A 10151-nucleotide genomic window follows, 5' to 3' on the forward strand; every position below is an offset into this window, starting at 1 on the left:
TTTATTATTCCAGATGAATTTGCAAATTGCCCTTTCTAATTCAGTGAAGAATTGAGTTGGAATTTTGATGGGGATTGCATTGAATCTGTAGATTGCCTTTAGCAGCTTTACCCCAGTTTTGAATGGGATTTTTTTGATTTTCTGGAATCCAGCTTCTAGAGTTCTTTGTATATATTGGATATTAGTCCCCTATCAGATTTAGAATTGGTAAAGATCCTTTCCCAATCTGTTGTTGGACTTTTTGTCATATTGACCGTGTCTCTTGACTTACAGAATCTTTGCAATTTTATGAGATCCTATTTATCGATTCTTGATCTTATAGCACATGTCTTTGCTGGTCTGTTCAGGAATTTTTGCCCTTGCCCATATCTTTGAGGCTCTTCACCAATTTGTCCTCTGTAAGTTTCAGCGTCACTGGTTTTATGTGGAGTACTTTGATTCACATACACTTGAGCTTTGTACAAGAAGATAAGAATGGATCAGTTCGCATTCTTCTACAAGATAATCACCAATAGAGCCAGCACTATTTGTTGAAAATAATGCTTTTTTTTCCACTGGATGGTTTTAGCTTCTTTGTCAAAGATCAAGTGACCGTAGGTGTGTGTGTTCATTTCTTGGTCTTCTATTCTATTCCATTGATCTGTCTGTCGCTGTACCAGTACCATTCAGTTTTTATCACAGTTGCTCTGCAGTACAGCCTGAGGTCAGGCATGGTAATTTCACCAGAGGTTCTTCTTTTATTGAGAATAGTTTTTGCTATCCTAGGTTTTTTTTATTCCAGTTGAATTTGCAAATTGCCCTTTCTAACTTGGTGAAGAATTGAGTTGGAATTTTGATGGGGATTGAATTTAATCTGTAGATTGCTATAGGCAAGATAGCCATTTTTACCATATTAATCTTGCCAATCCATGAGCACGGGAGATCTTTCCATCATCTGATATCTTCTTCAATTTTGATCTTCAGAAACTTTAAGTTCTTATACAGAACTTTCACTTCCTTAGTTGGAGTCACACCAAGGTATTTTATATTGTTTGACTATTGTAAAGGGTGTTGTTTCCCTAATTTCTTTCTCAGCCTGTTTATCCTTTGTGTAGAGAAATGATACGGAGCTACTGCACTGAAGCTCTTTATCATGTTTAAGTGTTCTCTGGTGGAATTTTGGGGTCAATTATATATATTATCATATCATTTGCAAATAGTGATATTTTGACTTCTTTCTTTCCCATTTGTATCCCCTTGATCTCCTTTTGTTGTTGAATTGCTCTGGCCAGGACTTCAAGTACTATATTGAATAGGTAGGGAGAGAGTGGGCAGCCTTGTCTAGTCCCTGATTTTAGTGGGATTGCTTCAANTTTCTCTCCATTTAGTTTGATGTTGGCTACTGGTTTNCTGTANATTGCTTTTATTANGNTTAGNTANGNGCCTTGAATTCNTGATCTTTCCAAGACTTTTATCATGANTGGGTGTTGGATTTTTTCAAATGCTTTCTCAGCGTCTAATGAGATGATCATGTGGTTTTTGTCTTGGAGTTTGTTTATATAGTAGATTATGTTGATGGATTTTCATACATTATACCATCCCTGAACCCCTGGAATGAAGCATAATTGATTATGATGGATGATTGTTTTGATGTGTTCTTGGATTCAGTTTGAGTGAATTTTCTTGAGTATTTTTGCATCGATGTTCATAAGGGAATTTGTTTTGAAGTTCTCTTTCTTTGTTGGGTCTTTATATGATTTAGGTATAAGAGTAATTGTGGATTCATAGTATGAATTGGGTAGAGTACCTTTTGTTTCTATTTTGTGGAATTGTTTGAGAGTTGGAATCGGGTCTTCTTTAAAGGTCTGATAGAACTCTGCACTAAACCAATCTCACTAATCCCATCTGGTCCTGGGCTTTTTTTTTTTCCCGGTTGGGAGATGATTAATGACCACTTTTGTTTCTTTAGGGGATATGGGACTGTTTAGATATTTAATCTGATCCTGATTTAACTTTTGTACCATGTATCTGTCTATCAAATTGTCCATTTCATCCAGGTTTTCCAGTTTTGTTGAGTATCGCCGTTTGTAGTATGATCTGATGATGTTTTGGATTTCCTCAGGTCCTGTTGTTATGTCTCCTTTTTCATTTCTGATTTTGTTAATTAGGATACTGTCCCTATGCCCTCTGGTTAGTCTGGCTAAAGGTTCATCTATCTTGTTGGTTTTCTCCTGGTTTGGTTGACTCTTTGTGTAATTCTTTTTTATTCCACTAGGTTGATTTCAGCTCTAAGTTTGGTTACTTCCTGTAGACTACTCCTCTTGGGTGAATTTGCTTCCTTTTATTCTAGTGCTTTTAGGTGTGCTCTCAAGCTGCTAGTGTATGGTCTCTCTAGTTTCCTTTTTGCAGCACTCAGAGATATGGGTTTTCCTCTTAGGAATGCTTTGATTGTGTCCCACACATTTGTGAATTTTGTGGCTTCATTTTCATTAAACTCTAAAAAGTCTTTAATCTCTTTATTTATTCCTTGACCAAGTTATCATTGAGTAGAGTGTTATTCAGCTTCCATGTGAATATAGGCTATTATTTATGTTGTTGTTGAAGATCAGCCTTTGTCTGTGGTGATCTGATAGGATACATGGGATAATTTGAATATTTTTGTATCTGTTGAGGCCACTTTTGTGACCCATTATATGGTCAATTTTGGAGAAGGTACCATGAGGTGCTGAGAAATAGGTATATCATTTTGCTTTAGGTTAAAATGTTCTGTAGATATCTGTTAAATCCATTTGTTTCATAATTTCTGTTAGTTTCACTGTATCTCTGTTTAGTTTCTGTTTCTGAGATCTGTCCATTTATTAGAATGAGGTATTGAAGTCTCCCACTATTATTGTGTGGGGTGCAGTGTGTGCTTTGAACTTTACTAGAGTTTCCTTAATGAATGTGGATGCCCTTGCTTTTGGAGCATAGATATATAGAATTGAGAGTTCATCTTGGAAGATTTTAACTTTGATGAGTATAAAGTGCCCCTCCTTGTCTTTTTTGATATCTTTGGGTTGGAAGTCGATTTTATTCGATATTAGAATGGCTACTCCGTCTTGTTTCTTTGGACCATTTGCTTTGAAAATTGTTTCCTAACCTTTTACTCTGAGGTAGTCTCTGTCTTTGTCCCTGAGTTGGGTTTCCTGTATGCAGCAAAATGATGAGTCCTGTTCATCTAGCCAGTCTATTAGTCTATGTCTTTTTATTGGGAAATTGAGTCCATTGATATCAGGAGATATTAAGGAAAAGTAATTGTTGCTTCCTTTTATTTTTGTTGTTGTTAGAGATTCTGTTCAATTGGCTATCTTCTTTTAGATTGGTTGAAGGATTACTTTCTTACTTTTTCTAGGGCTTAATTTCCCTCCTTGTGTTGGAGTTTTCCCTTTAATATCCTTTGAAGGGCTGGCTTTGTGGAAACATATTCTGTGAATTTGGTTTTGTCATGGAATACTTTGGTTTCTCCATCTATGTTAATTGAGAGTTTTGCTGGATATAGTAGCCTGGGCTGGCATTTGTGTTTTTTAAGGGTCTGTATAACATCTGCCCAGGATCTTCTTGCTTTCATAGTCTCTGGTGAGAAGTCAGGCATAATTCTAATAGGTTTGCCTTTATATGTTACTTGACCTTTTACCCTTATTGCTTTTAATATTCTATGTACATTTAGTGCATATGTTATCCTGGTTATTATGTGTCGGGAGGAATTTCTTTTCTGGTCCAGTCTATGTGGACTTCTGTAGGCTTCTTGTATGTTCATGGACATCTATTTCTTTAGGTTCAGGAAGTTTTCTTCTATAATTATGTGGAAGATATTTACTGGCCCTTTAAGTTGAAAATCTTCATTCTCATCTANNCNTNNTATCNNNAGNTTTGNTCTTCTCATTGTGTTCTGGATTTCCTGGATGTTTTGAGTTAGGATCTTTTTGCATTTTGCATTTTCTTTGATTGTTGTGTCCATGTTTTCTATGGAATCTTCTGCAGCTGATATTCTCTCCTGTCTTTTGTTTTCTGTTGCTGATGTTTGCATCTATGGTTCCTGATTTCTTTCCTAGGATTTCTATCTCCAGAGTACTCTCCCTTTGGGTTTTCTTCATTGTTTCTTCTTTCATTTTTAGATCCTGGATGATTTTGTTCAATACCTTTACCTGTTTGCTTGTGTTTTCCTGTAATTCTTTAAGGGATTTTTGTGTTTTCTCTTTAAGGTCTTCTACCTGTTTAGCAGTGTTTTACTGTAATTCTTTGAGACATTTTTATGCTTTCTCTTTAAGGGCTTCTACTTTTGTAGCAGTGTTCTTCTGTATTTCTTTAAGTGTATTATTAATGCCCTTTTTAAACTCCTCTTCCTGCATCATGAGATATGATTTTAAATCTGAATCTTGCTTTTTGGGTGTGTTGGGGTATCCAGGACTAGCTGTGGTGAGCGTATTGGGTTCTGATGATACTGGATGCTCTTAGTTTCTGTTAGTAAGATTCATCCCATAAGCAGCCACCAAACCCAGACACTATTGCATATGCCAGCAAGATTTTGCTGAAGGGGCCCTAATATAGCTGTCTCGTATGAGGCTATGCCAGTGCCTTGCAAATACAGAAGTGGATGCTCACAGTTATCTATAGGATGGAACATAGTGCCCACAATGGAAAAGCTAGAGAAAGTACCCAAGGAGCTGAAGGGGTCTTCAACCCTATAGTTGGAACATCAATATGAATTAACCAGTACCCCCCAGAGCTTATGTCTCTAGCTGCATATGTAGCAGAAGATGGCCTAGTTGGCCATCATTGGGAAGAGAGGCCCCTTGTTCTTGCAAACTTTATATGCCCCAGTACAGGGGAATGCCAGGGCCAAGAAGTGGGAGTCGGTGGGTAGGGGAGCAGGGAAGGTGGAGGGTATAGGGAACTTTCGGGATAGCATTTGAAATGTAAATTAAGAAAATATCTAGTAAATTTTTTTTAAAAATGAAAAAAACTACTTTAACAATAAAAAAAAGATTCTTACTTTGCCTTTTGCCATTTGGTAATCTCTGGTGTTAGATGTTCTAGCTGTCTCTGGCTGGAGCTTGTTCCTCCTGTGATTCTGTTAGCCTCTGTCAGCCCTCCTAGGAGTCCAACTCTCTCCTGAGTCCCATTGGTCAGAGCACTCTCTGAAGGCAAGCTCTCCTCCTGCAGGGAAGGTGCACAGAAGTCTGCAGCTTAGATCCTACTTTTGGCTGAAGATGAAGGCCTGAAGGGACCCTGTCCAAGAAGCTCTGTTTCTTCTGCAGCCCATACACTCTCCTGGTGCAGACTGGCACCTAAGTCCCAGGGTCAGAGCCCTCTCTGGAAGCCAACTCTCCTCAGTTATCCCAAGATCCTGGGTGTGCTAGGGCACCTGCGGCATGGAGATTCCTCTGGGGACTGTGGGACTGTCTGTTGAGTTCCTGCCCAAGGTGGTGAAGGGCTGGCACTGACTGGAAGAACCCCACCCACTGGTCAGGTGGGTTTCCTGTGTCCCTGTTCCTGCTGGCACTTGGCCCTCAGGGATCTTTTGGAATAGATATTGCATTCCACTCACCAGTGATCCGAAGATCCTGGGTGTGCTAGGGCCCCTGTGGCATGGAGAGTCTTCTGTGGAACCTTGGGACCTTTTGTTGAGTTCGTGCCCCTAAATTTTCTAGTTTTAAGTCTCTTGTAATGTACAATATATATCGACATTTTTTCAATTCTAGGGGACTTATTTCCTTTTTTGATAATGTTTCTGAAGTGCAAGAGCTTTTTGCTTTATAAAGGGTCCAGCTTAATTTTTTCTTTTCATTTTCTCTGCAGATGTCATATATAAGAAATCATTATCTAATCCAAAGTAATGGAAATGTATCCCCATGTTTTCTTCTAAGAATATAGTACTATCTGATACATTTTAGGCCCATGACTATAGCATTTTTGGATATACTATGATTTATGGATTCAACTTTGTTTTCTTAAAATTTTTTAATTGTATTTATTTACTTTGTATGTGTGCATGTGATGTGGGTGTGGAGGACAGAGGAAGTTATGTAAGTAGGTTCTATTTTGTCATGTGGGTTTCCAGAATAGAACTTAAGTTGTCAGCTTAGCAGAAAATGCTTTTTTATACACTAAACCATCTTGCCAGCTCTCAACTTATTTCTTTTTTATATATACATTTGTTCCAGTGTCATTTTTATGATCTCGTTGTCCCCCATTGAATTATATTGATATCTTTATTGATACACCAGTTTTATAGAAATGTCAAAAATTGACAGAGATAGTATTAATATGTAATAGAAAAACACAGAATTTCCTGTTCAGGTCAATGGTCAAGTGGGCGTCTTCTCTACATCTGTTGCAGGTTTGTTATTTAGGAATGAGATATTCCATGTGTAGGTGCCACATGTTACAGAGCACTAAAATCTGCCCAGTTCTTTCTTAAGGTCCCAACCTGTGACTAAATGGTACTAGTGGAATCTTAAGTGTCTTGTCTGTAAAATGGGGAGGAAAAGCCATTTTATGCTCTTATTTTGATGTGTATCATGGCTAGAAGAATGTTTGGCTTTTCTTAAGTGTTCCATAAATATTAGTTCAATTCTCATATCCTAAGCCCCCAATCTTGTGAGTTCACTTATACAGGATGTCACTACTCTTTTATTCAGACCCTTCCTCCATGCCATGTCCTGAGGATGCTAATTCCAGGGAGTTTGTTCAGTTTATCATGTTCTGTGGCTAAAGAGACCAAGATAATGTCAAAGGTAACAGGACATGCATATCTGGTTCACTCTTCCCTTAGAAACAAAAATGTAGACTTAATAATGATAGATCTACTTTATAGCCCTGAAGTTAAGTGCAAACCTAGCTCTATTTTAATAGTATTAATAATCTTGTGGTTCCTACTCCAACTCTATGACTGTTTCTCCAACCCTTCCCATTTAATCCCTTTTCCCTGGAGCAGCCAGAGGGTTCAGCAATCTTCCTGTTATACTGGATATTTGTCTTTCTTTAATTTATCACTGTGTTCCTGCTCTCTGCAGCTCCCAGCATTTTGTCCCAGGTGCTGAGCAAACTGTACAGTCAACTGGATAATGCTGTGAATTCACATAGGGACTTGGCTCCCTACGTGACTTAGCTCAGGGTTCTGGCAGAGCAATAGTGGAAGAAGGGGTCACTGATACCTCAGAGTGGTTTGGGGGAGGAAATAGTGGGCAGTAGATGTGACATCATGGTAAAGAGCATCCTAAGCACTGAGAGTCACAGAACTCTTTGCTTATTTATTATGATTTACATTTTTTGTCATCATCCATTATAAAGTGTTTGCTGTGGAATTGAAAGGGGTTGATATTGCTCTCTCTCTTCCCCCACCCCCCGTGTGTGTGTGCGCGTGTGTGTATGTATATGTGTGTGTGTGTGTGTGTGTGTGTGTGTGTGTGTATGCTAGTAAATGCTGCATTAATCTTTGTTGCATATGACTTTTATAGATGATGAGATAGGGAGTGTTTTTTAAACATTTATTTTTGTTATTTTTAAATATATGTGTAGGGGTAATGTGAACATATAAGTTCAAAGGACCTCAGAGGCCAGAAGTGTCAGAACTCCTGAGGATGGAGATATAAGCATTTGTGAGCCATTCAATGTGGGTGGTAGAAACTCAACATTGTAAAAACAGTACTTGCTCTTAACCTCAGAGCTATCTCTCCAGCCCCCAAGAGACAGGAAATGTTTCATGTAAAACATTAATTTAGCTTCAAGTTATACAGCAAGAGGCCATATCCTCCCAAGCGGGCTTTTCAAGGTTACAGCTCTGAAAAAGACTTATTTCACTTGTGTCAGCCAGAGTGTTCCAACACGGTCCCACAGGCCTCGTTTGAGAGAAAAGATATTGGAGGTTTGATGAAATGAGCCATTTTTCTTAAAATTGTTTTTCCATTTTAACAGATAATGTATCTGTTTTCTTCATTCACCTAGTTACATAGGCTTAGCGAACACCTTTCAGGGAAAATGATTGAATGTATATATCTTAGCTCGAAAACTTTTGAAGAAATATTAATGAGTACTTAGGACAATTTGAATGATCATTTAAAAAATAAATGGCAACTTCAAAAGGACACTCATGAAATTGCTATAAACATGAAAAAATCGTAACTCAAAAATTTCAGCCTTTTTTTCTCAAATTAAGATGAACTAAATATGACTTTTTAGTCTTTGTTACTTGCTCAACTTAAATTGCAAGCCTTTTGAGTAGGTGAGTAGGAAATCCTTTGTAAGACCAAATGTTGTATCCTTTAGAGCAAAGACCCAAAGGAGTGGAGTGTTCAACTCTGGAATGATTAGTAAAGTATATTATTGAGTCAGTGTTTTCTAAATGCTTGAGTGATGGACTAGCCACAGTGGACCTTCTACCCAGAGACCTTAGTAAATAAAAATATTAATCCACTGGGCCCATGAAAGCAGTTGCCATTTACTGAGCATTGTTCATGGCATTAGTTGTGCAAGGTTGAGTAAAATTAGCAATACCTTCCTGTTCTTAATTATATTTGCATAGTACTCTTACAGATGCATCATACTCATTAACTCAAGACTTACCTGAGCTTTGGAAAAGGTACTACTCTTATTCTCATCTAGACATGAAGAAATTGAGATATATAGAGATTAAGTAATTTGTCCTCAGAGCTGATAGTCATCCTAGCCTGGCACTTGAGGCTGAACTCCCAGTTGCTAAGCTGTAAAGACATAAACACATTAGCAAATACAGTGACTAGTGGTTCAGGGTTGAAGAAAATAGATCAAAAGTATACCTCAGGGAGCTGGAGAGATTGCTCAGTTGTTAGGAGTGCATATTACTCTTCAGAGGACCTAAGTTTGATTCCCAGCACCCATGGCAGGTGGCCCCTCATTTCACCTCTGTGGATCCCACACTCATGGCATCTGTGGGCATCCACATTAGTATCTCTCTCTTTTGCACACACACACACACACACACACACACACACACACACACACACACACATGTTTGATTAAAGATAAAATAAATCTTTATTTTTAAGTGAACCTCAGAAGAGTAAACAAGAGATTTGAGCGCATATAATCATTTAAGCTCAATCTCTTTCCATAGATCTTATGAGTCTTAGAAACTGGACTAGCTTGCAATAGATGCCATAATGAAGCACTGTAACATTTCTCTATTATCACACAGTGCTAGAAAATACACGTTGGAAGTTACCCTATTGCTGGTGTTTATTTTTCATTTAAAATCTTGTTCCATATTTCTGTCCTAATTCTCATGGTTTGGGACAATCTTTAGCATTTTTTAGCTGATAGACACACTAGCCCAATCACCACCATCATGGTAGCCCAGTATTCTTATGTTTGCTTATCTAGAACCCTCCCTTTTAATAAGGACAGCAGTCATTTCGGAGTAGGAACCATCTTGACTAATTCCATCTACATCAGCTCTATTTCCAAATAAGATCTTTTTTTTTTTTTCTGAGGCAATGTTAGGTTAGGGCTTGATCTTACAAATTTTTAAGGCACATAATTCAATCCATAACAGGAACCAAAGCAAACCGTGCTTATGGGGCCTTAGCAACAGTCTTGTTGTTAGGATCTCCTAAGGGAAATGCTTTGAAAAGCAGAGTTATCTTTAAACAGAAAGGCCACAGATGAATGCATGCAGAAATCAGCTTTATCTTTGAAGTTGGGGTCCATACTTGGGCTACTGTTTTAGCTGGCTTGTAAATGTGCTGGCTCAGTCACATTTTCTTCCTCAATCCTCTCTCCAAGTAATACTCCTGAGAGCAGGGATAAGGGCTAAAGGAGAAGTCTGAGAGATAACTCTCTTCAAGCAACAAAATGATTGGTTGGGCGCTCATGAGCTCCTGGCTTCACCTGGATAAGGGAAGAAACTTTGTCAGATTCAGCAATTTGCTGGTAAGGTTTTGGTGGAATGCTGAAAACTTCCTCAAAAGCAGTGTCTCAGGATTGCAAGTCCACTGTTAATCCTAGGCCTTAGTTTATTTGTGTTACTATAATGAAATAATTGACACTGGAGAATGTGTACACAATGGTCATGCATTTCCTTCCTTCCTTCCTTTCTTCCTTCCTTCCTTCCTTCCTTCCTTCCTTCCTTCCTTCCTTCCTTCCTTCCTTCCTTC

Source organism: Mus pahari, chromosome X (assembly GCF_900095145.1).
Source record: "Mus pahari chromosome X, PAHARI_EIJ_v1.1, whole genome shotgun sequence".
NCBI lineage: Eukaryota > Metazoa > Chordata > Mammalia > Rodentia > Muridae > Mus > Mus pahari.